Source organism: Miniopterus schreibersii, assembly GCF_964146895.1.
Source record: "Miniopterus schreibersii genome assembly, chromosome: 6".
NCBI lineage: Eukaryota > Metazoa > Chordata > Mammalia > Chiroptera > Miniopteridae > Miniopterus > Miniopterus schreibersii.
Window position 1 is genome coordinate 2516179 of NC_138107.1, and position 9741 is coordinate 2525919.

The 9741-nt window shown below is 44.0% G+C and overlaps 2 pseudogenes across 2 annotated transcripts; one reads left to right on the top strand and one right to left on the bottom strand.

Moving 5' to 3' along the window:
• Window positions 1-3253: 3253 nt before the first annotated feature.
• LOC308559175 (cytochrome c pseudogene) lies at window positions 3254-4226 on the top strand (annotated as a pseudogene). The gene has a single exon. The product of its transcript is annotated as a cytochrome c pseudogene (transcript).
• Window positions 4227-4746: 520 nt separating this feature from the next.
• On the bottom strand, window positions 4747-7524 carry LOC308558667 (histone H3.3 pseudogene; annotated as a pseudogene). Its single transcript has 2 exons — window positions 7520-7524; window positions 4747-5240 (listed from the first exon to the last, which is right to left on the bottom strand). The product of its transcript is annotated as a histone H3.3 pseudogene (transcript).
• Between the last annotated feature and the right edge of the window lie 2217 nt (window positions 7525-9741).

The following is a 9741-nucleotide window of genomic DNA, read 5'->3' on the forward strand; positions in this document are numbered from 1 at the left end:
AAGTTTATTTTATTTTTTTTGAAATATTACAGGTGTCCCATTTCCCCCCCCCATTGACCCCCTGCACCTTGCTCCCACCCCTTCCCCAGGCCTTCACCCCATTATTGTATGTTTCCATGCGTTATACATATATGCATATAACTTCTTTGGTTAATCTCTTCCCACCCTCCACCCCCCTTCCCTCTTCCCTCTGAGACATGACAGTCTATTGCATGCTTCAATGTCTCTGGGTCTATTTAGTCTGTCAGATTCTTTTGTTCATTAGCTGCTTCTTAAAGAAGACCCTTCAACATTTCATGTAATACTGGTCTGGTGGTGATGAACTCCTTTAGCTTTTCCTTGTCTGAGAAGCTCTTTATCTGACCTTCAATTCTAAATGATAGCTTTGCTGGGTAGAGTAATCTTGGTTGTAGGTTCTCACTTTTCATCACTTTGAATATTTCTTGCCACTCCCTTCTGGCCTGCAAGGCTTCTGTTGAGAAATCAGCTGACAGTCGGATGGATGCTCCCTTGTAGGTAACTAATTGCTTTTCTCTTGCTACTTTTAAGATTCTCTCTTTGTCTTTAACCTTTGGCATTTTAATTATGATGTGTCTTGGTGTGAGCCTCTTTGGATTTCTCTTGTTTGGTATTCTCTGTGCTTCCTGGACTTGTAAGTCTATTTCTTTCACTAAGTAGGGGAAGTTTTGTGTCATTTTTTGAAATAGGTTTTCAATTTCTTGCTCTTTCTTCTCCTGGTATTCCCATAATATGAATGTTGGGCCGGTTGAAGTTGTCCCAGAGACTCCTTATGCTATCTTCATATTTCTGGATTATTTTTTCTTTTTGCTTTTCTGATTGGGTGTTTTTTGCTTCCCCATATTCCAAATTGCTGATTTGATTCTCAGCATCCTCTACTCTGCTGATTTCCTGTAAATTATTCTTCCTTTCAGTTAGTGTAGCCTTCATTCCTGACTGGTTCTTTATTATGTCACTGATGATCTCACTAGTTTCCTTAATAGTCTTACTGCCCGGCCGGGCGTGGCTCAGCGGTTGAGCGTCGACCTAGGATCCAGGTGATCCGGGTTCGATTCCCGGTCAGGGCACATGCCCGGGTTTCAGGCTCCATCCCCAATGACTCTCTCATCATTGGTGTTTCTATCTCTCTCTCCCTCTGCTGCCCTCTCTCTGAAATCAATAAAGATATATATATATATATATATATATATATATAAAATAGTCTTACTAAGGTCCTTGAGCTTACCTAAGTTCTTTATAACCATTGTTTTGAACTCTGTATCTCATAGCTTGCTTGGATCCACTTCATTTAGTTCTTTTTCTGGAGATTTCTTCTGTACTTTCCTTTGTGACATGTTTCTTTGCCTCCACACTTTGGCTGCTTCCTGGTGTTTGTTTCTATGTATTAGGTAGAGCTGCTATGTCTCCTGGAATTGGTAGAGTGGCTTTGTGTAGTAGGTGTCCTGTAGGGTCCAGTGGCTCAGTCTCCCCAGTCACCTGAGCTGGGCCTTCTAGGTGCTCCCCTGTGTGGGCTGTGTGCACTGTCCTATTGTAGTTGAGCCTTGGTTGCTGTTGGCATCACTGGGAGAAGTTTACCCCCAGGCAAATCGGCTGTGAGGATCGGCAAATCGGCTGTGAGGACCGGCTGCAACTACAGCTGAAGAGCTGCTGTGCTGGAGACTCCCCTATGGAGCAGGATTTACTTCAGTGGAGCTCTGGTGTTCACTGAGTCCCCCCCTTGAGTGTGTCACTCATGGATGTGGTAGGGTTGTAATCTAGAATGGTTGAGTCTGACCACCAGGTGCACTGCCTCTGGGGCCTCCCAGGAGGTGCAAAGTCAGCTTCTGCCTGTGCCCTGCCCAGGGCCACCCAGCATGAGCTACACAGTAAACTAGCTGGCTGCTACTTGTGCTGTGCTTGGAGGTGCCCAGGAGAGGCCAAGCTATGAACCAATGCAGGCTGCCACTAGTGCCAGGCCTGGGGACACTTATCAAGAGTTATGGGGCATGCTGAGGCCCGCTGCTGCTTGTTTGAGAGGTTTAAGGAAAGTCCTAAGCATGAGGCTCGAGAGGCCACTTGCACAGAAAAGCCCCTGGAAATGGCCTGGATGAGCTGCAGGTGGGGAGGGGCGGGGCCTCCGGAATCACGGGGCGGGGCCAAAGGTGTGAGTCAGGTGCTGGCGACTCAAATATGGCTCCTGCCTGCGGGCTCTGGGGGGGGGCTCGCCAAAGGAGCCATGGCCTCTACCAGCTCCTCTGCTGGGGAGGAAGCCGCCCCTCCACCTCTCACCTTGATTTCAGGCAGGTCAGTTCCTCCCCGAGTGTCCCGGGTCCTTTCCAGCTGCTGCCCGGCGCTGGGCTCAGAGGGGGCGTCCGAGTGAGTCGGTGCCGGGCCCTGTAAGAGGAGCTGCTGGGGCTCCCGCAGCCTCGGCGACCCTCAGTGACAGTCCCCGCTGGTTTCACAGCCCGAAGTTGTGGGGACGTCTCTTCCCAGCCCTGGAGCCCTGGGCTGGGGGCCTGCTCTGTGGCTAGGACCCCTCCCTCCTTCTGGAAATCTCTGCCACAGAGATGTTCCTCCGGGTTTAACCCACAGCCCCGGGTGTGGGCTCGCGGCTGTGTCTCCCTGGTTCAGCCGCGATCCGCCCGCGTCTGCGCCCCTCCTACCGTCTCGGTGCTTCTTCAGCTCCCTGGTTGCGGGGCTTCTGTGCAGTCAGATTTCAGGAGGCTCTGGGTGATGGTGGTTCTGTATTTTAGTTGTGATTTTGGTGTGGTTGTGGGAGGCGGTGGGTAGCGTGATTACCTACGCCACCAGCTTGCTGTCTCTCAAAAAGTTTTAGATTTACAGAAAAATTGAGAAGATAGTAGGGTTCCCTTACATCCTTCACTACTTTATTATTAATATTTTACATTAGTCTCATACATTTGTTACAATTAATGAACTAATATTGGTACCTTATTGTTAATCGAGAGTTCAGAGTTTATTCTGATGCTTTTAGGTTTTTTTAAAATATTTTTATTATTTATTTATTTATTTATTGTTTTAAATATATCTTTATTGATTTCAGAGAGGAAAGGAGAGGGAGAGAGAGAGATAGAAACGTCAATGATGAGAGAGTCATTGATCGGCTGCCCACAACCTGGGCATGTGCCCCGACCAGGAACAGAACCCTGATCGCCTGGGTCCTAGGTCGACGCTTAACCGCTGAGCCACGCCTGGCCAGGCAGAAATTTACTTGTTTCAAAAAAAATCCAGAGAGCGGGACGTCCGGCTTGCGAGTGGGAGCCTTCATGTGACACGCGACGCGAGAGCGATTTAAAAATGGGTGATGTTGAGAAAGGCAAGAAGATTTTTGTTCAGAAGTGTGCCCAGTGCCATACTGTGGAAAAGGGAGGCAAGCACAAGACTGGGCCAAATCTCCATGGTCTGTTTGGGTGAAAGACAGGTCAGGCCCCTGGATTTTCTTACACCGATGCCAACAAGAACAAAGGCATCACCTGGGGAGAGGCTACACTGATGGAGTATTTGGAGAATCCCAAGAAGTATATCCCTGGAACAAAAATGATCTTCGCCGGCATTAAGAAGAGTGCAGAAAGGGCAGACTTGATAGCTTATCTCAAAAAAGCCACTAATGAGTAATAGTTGGCCACTGCCTTATTTATTACAAATGTCTCATGACTTTTTTTATGTGTACCATATTTAAATTGATCTCATACACCAGAATTCAGATCATGAATGAATGGCTGACAGAGCATTTCTTTTGGGCAGTCCTGATTTAAATAGATTGGCTTGTGGTTAAACGAACATGGTCAGCTTTTTGAACTTTGATGGTAATATCACTGATCTCCCCTTCTAAAAATATAATTGGTCTTGATTTGTAAGGTTCAACTTTTCACAGACATGGTGAGTGCCACCTCAAAACATGTAGGAGCTTGGTTTTATATTTAGATTTATAGAATTGGTTGTATTAATATGTTTAAATACTGAGGAAATCTCTTAACTGTCTCTTAGACCAGCAAGACTGACTTATGTTTCAAGTTGTGTTCATTAGCCTGTTAAAAGACAAGGGCTGAAGATAAGCTGGCAGTGTCCATTTTATCTTTTTGGTCCTAACTATGCCAATTTAATTAAAATTCCCTGTATCTAAACTGTTGCCTTTTACTGAATGAAAGGCATTTTAGTGTGGTTTCTATATAATATCAAATAAAGAGTATTTAACACCTCACATTTTATAGAGGATCTATAAGGTCAGATGCTTTTAAAATTCAGCAGGACAAGATAAAGTAGCAAACTTTGTGAATTCTTTAAGTCAGACTAAGTTATAATTCAAGATTGTCTTGAACAGCTCTTCAGAAGCAACTGTAGAATTGCTATATTTGTGTGATTGGTATTGGTGCTTTTGCCAGCTCACTAGAAGGATTAAAGTAGAGGAGAACAGATCATCAACACAAAATTGTAAATTATGTGATCATAAGCTGAAGATAATTAAAAAAAAATCACAGATAAAAAAAAAATCCAAATGCTAGCATTGTCCAGAAAATTTTAACAGGTTTATTTATATTGTTATAAAGTTGAACTGCTGAAACTTGTTCACTGAAACATTTTGACTTGCGTAAATGCTTTATGTCCCCACATTTATATTAAAAGAATTCAGACACAAATGAAAATGGAAAAACTGCCAATACCTGATTTCGGTCCCCTATGTTCAACTTGCAACCATACACTTAAGGTACCTTTTGACCCCATGGGAAAAAAAACATCTAAAGTTCAGAACTACCAATAACAGGAAAAAGAGAACATTTTTTTTAAAAGAATGAAATGTTTCCTATCACAGTGGATTCTTAAGCACGTTCTCCACGTATGTGGCGTGCTAGCTGATGTCTTTTGGCATAATTGTTACACGTTTGGCATGGATAGCACACAGGTCGGCGTCTTCAAAACGGCCAATCAGATAGGCCTCACTTGCCTCCTGCAAAGCACCAATAGCTGCGCTCTGGAAGTGAAGGTCTGTTTTGAAGTCCTGAGCAATATCTCGTCCCAGATGCTTCAAGGGGAGTTTGTGAATCAGAAGTTCAGTGGACTTCTGATAATTTCTAATTTCACGAAGTGTCTCGGTACCAGGCCTGTAACGAGAGTTCTTCACCCCTCCAGTAGAGGGCGCACTCTCGCCAGCGGCTTTGGTAGCCAGCTGCTTCCTCGGTGCTTTACCACGGGTGGATTTGAGGGCAGCCTGCTTTGTAAGAGCCCTGGTGTAGAGACCTCTTACTTACCCCCCTTCTCCGTGGGCTGGAGCTCAGCGAGCTGGAGACGGCACAGGTGTTAGAGAGCAATGGCAACTGCGAACACCGGTATCTCGTGATTTTGATTTGCATTTCCCTGATAATGATGTTGAACATCTTTTTAAAAAAATCTTTTTAAAAAGTTGATTTGAGAGAGAGAGGAAGGGAAGGCAAGAGAGAAACATTGATGTGGGAGAGAAACAATGATTAGTTGTGTCCCATATGTGCCACAACTGCGGATCGAACCTGCAACCTGTGTATGTGCTCTGACCGGGAATTGAACCCGCCAGGTTTTGGTGTACAGGATGACACTCCAACCAACTGAGCCACACTGGCCAGGGCTGAACATCTTTTTTTTTTTTTTTTTTTTTAAATATATCTTGACTTCAGAGAAAGGAAAGGAGAGGGAAAGAGAGAGACAGAAACATCAATGATGAGAGAGTCATTGATCGAGCCCGAAACCCAGGCATGTGCCCTGACCGGGAATCGAACCCCGATCGCCTGGATCCCAGGTCGATGCTCAACCGCTGAGCCACACCCGGCTGGGCTGAACATCTTTTTATATGTCTGTTGGCCATCTGTATATCTTCTTTGGAGAAATGCCCATTTTTTGGTCAAAAAATTTTTTACACCATGTACAAAAATAAACTCAAAATGGACTGGACACTTAATGTAAGACACAAAAACCATAAAACTCTTAGAAGAAAAGAGGTTATATACTATTTGACATCAGTCTTAGTGTTACCTTTTGGATATGTCCTCGAGTAAAAGAAGAAAGTCAAAAATAAACAAATGGGACTTCATCAAACTGAAAAGCTTTTGCACAATGAAGGAAACGATAAAATAAAAAGACAACCTACTGAATGGGAGAACATATTGCAAATGATAAATCCAATAAGAGGTTGATATCCAAAATATATAAGGAATTCATACAACTCAATAATAAAAAAAAATTTCCTGCCCGGCCGGGCATGGCTTAGCAGTTAGCGCATCGACCCAGGATCCACCCAGGATCCAGGAGATTGGGGTTCGATTCCTCATCAGGGCACATGCCCGGGTTGCGGGCTCGATCTCCAATGGCTCTCTCATCACTGATGTTTCTGTCTGTCTCACTCTCTGAAATCAATAAAGATATATTTTAAAAAAAATAAAAAAATATTTCCTTGCCATGGCTGGTCTGGCTCAGTGGTTGGAGTGTTGGCCCACACACTGAGGGGTCCTGCATTTGATTCCGCCTGGGGGCATGTGCCTGGGTTGCAGGCTTGATCCCGGGCCTGGCTCTGTGCTCCAGGAGGCAGCCAATCGGTGTGTCTCTTTCACGTGGATGCTTCTCTCTTCCCCTTCCACTCTCTCAGAGAAGCAATGGAGGCGTATCCTCCAGTGAGGGTTAAGAAAAAGAAAACAAGCAAACAAACGAACAGACTCCTTAGTTTTAATAATACGTTTTTTGTTCTAAGGTAGCACATTCCATTTCTTACCATGTTTCCTTAGGCTCCTCTTCTTTTTATTGATTTTTATTTTTTTAATCCTCGCCTGAGGATATTTTTTCCATTGCTTTTCAGAGAAAGTGGAAGAGAGAGAGAGAAACATCTATGTGAGAGAGACACATTGAGGTACCTGCCCTTGGCCAGAATCAAAGCCAGGCCCCTCCAGCCCACAGGCTGACACTGTAACCACTGAGTCAAGGTGGCCAGGGCCTCAGGCTCCTTGTGGCTGTGACAGTGTCTAAGATTTTCGTTGTTTGTTTTTCATTGACCTTGACTGTTTTGAGTAGCACTAGTTAGGTATTTTAGAAAATGCTCCTGTATTGGTGACATTCTGATGTTTTCTCATTATGAGACTCATTGCCAAACTCTGCTATGTTTTTGTCAAGAAGCTTTAAACTTTGGCTTTTTACATTTAAATCTATAACTCATTAACTTAATATTTGAGTTAATTTCCATAAAAGGTGTATAATCTGTTGGGAGCCAGTGATGTGTCTGGACATGGTCCACGCCACCTGAGGGTCTGGAGTCAGGGACTCGACCCTCCCCACAATGACCCTTGATGTTGAGAGCCCGCTACATGTCTGGACATGGTCCATGTAGTCTGAGGGCCTGGAGCCAAGGACTCAACCCTCCCCATAAGTTCCCATTAGAAGCCGAGATAAGGATAATTACCAAGGTCTGGGCTCATGCAGGAGGCAGGTGTTTACTCTGAGAGTGTGTTCATGCGGCCTTGAGGGAACTACTCTGCATCACCCTCACCTCATTACCAGTTGTTTGTTACTCACTCTATAATAAAGGCATTGAAGCCATTTGGGGTGCACCTCATCGGAGGGCAGCCCTCCTGATCCCGTAACTGTGTTTGTCTCTTTCATTCCCATGTTTGTCTCTTTCATTCCCACCGCTCGAACTCAGGTTTGTTCGTCTTTCAGGCTGGTTCCTGACAAGTGGCGCCCGAACAGGGACCTGAGTCCTTGAGACGCAGCTGAAGGTAAGGCGAGGGCTCCTCTAGGTAAGCGGGGCCACCAGGAGAATTGAGGCAAGAGGAGCATTTTGATTTATAGTCAGGAGTCAAATAAGATGGGGCAACCTAGTTCCACACAGAGACATTCTCTTCATACTATACTTACTCTCTCTTTGTTTACCCTTAATACTTTACTTACTCTCTTTTTATTTACTCTTAATACTATACTTAATCTCTCTTTATTTACCCTTAATTTTTAAAATTTGGATGCAGAAGGTTTCTCAGCAGCTGAGCGGCATTGGAGACCCCGCAGTGGGAAATATGCTGAGGATTTGTGGAGACTCCACCAACAACAGAGAACGGAGGAGTTCAACCTAATGTTTGGAACTTAGTAGCAAACACGGACATTGTCATAGTGAAACATAAAGATGAGAATCATCCAAGTGGGAACTACTCTGTTAAAGGAGGTTTAGCCTGTGTTCCTCCTCCTTGTGTATTACTGTTAGGCAAGGTTTTAATTAAGAAATTAGCTGATTATTATACCATTAATTGTGTAAATTGTAACCTTACAAATTGTGTATCTAGTGCTAATGCAAACCTAGATTTGTTGGTATTGCACCAACCTGCATTTGTAATGCTCCCGGTTAAGATGCAAGGACGCTGGTGTACTAATGAAGGACTTGAAGTGTTGCAAGAGTTAAATGAACTATTGGAGAGACCTAAAAGATTCCTGGGACTGTTGATAGCCGGTATTGCTGCTTTAGTTTCTATTATTGCTATAGTTTCTATTGCTGGAATTGCTCTTACTCAAGAAATACATACAGCGAGTTTTGTTCATGGGTTAGCAAAAAATGTATCTGATGCTTTGGGAGCTCAAGAAAGAATTGATAAGAAATTAGAGGATAAGTTAAATGAATGCCTTAGAAGAAGCTGTTACTTATAGAAAATCAAATTCGAAGTGTGAAGGTTAGAATGTTGCTGCAATGTCATGCTCAGTTTCAATGGCTTTGTGTTACTAAGAAACCATATAATCACTCTGAACGGGGGTGGGATAGGGTTAAAAACCATCTTATGGGGATATGGAGTCAAAATAATTTATCCATTGATGTTGTCTGCTTACATGCTGATATAAATGCTATAGAATCTGCTCCTCCTCTGGATACCTCATCCGCTGACTTAGCAAAAGAACTGTTTGATAAGTTTTCCAATATTATCTCTAGACATAGTTTATCTTCATTATTCTATTCTGGTATTATGTTGTTGGCTATAATGTTAATATTTCTGTTTATTCCCAGTCTGTGTCCGAGCAGGAATGCAAAGCATCTCAGAGCTGCAGACAGGAGTCCACTGGCTCAAATTAAAAAGTAAAGAAGGGGGAGATGTTGGGAGCCGGTGACGTGTCTGGACATGTTCCACGCCACTGAGGGTCTGGAGGCAGGGACTCGACCCTCCCCACAATGACCCTTGATATTGAGAGCCCGCTACGTGTCTGGACATGGTCCACGTAGCCTGAGGCTCTGGAGCCAAGGACTCAACCCTCCCCACAAGTTCCCATTAGAAGCCGAGATAAAGATAGTTACCAAGGTCTGAGCTCCTGCAGGTGGCAGAGTGTTTACTCTGAAAGAGCGTTCATGGGGCCTTGAAGGAACTACTCTGTATCTCCCCCACCTCATTATTAATTGTTTGTTACTCACTCTATAATAAAGGCTTTGAAGCCATTTGGTGTGCACCTCATTGGAGGGCAGCCTTCCTGATCCCATAACCTTGTTTGTCTCTTTCATTCCCACTGCTCGACCTCAGGTTTGTTCATCTTTCAGGCTGATTCCTGACAATAATATATGTTCACATTCATTATTTTTCATATGAATGGCCAAATTTCCAGCATCTTGTTAAAAAGACTATCATTTCTTCATTGAGCTGCAATTTCTCCAAAGTCAAAGATCAGTTCTCCCCATTTGTGTGGGTCTACGTCTGGGCTCTCTATTCGGTTTCATTACTCTCCATGTCTAATGTAAACCCT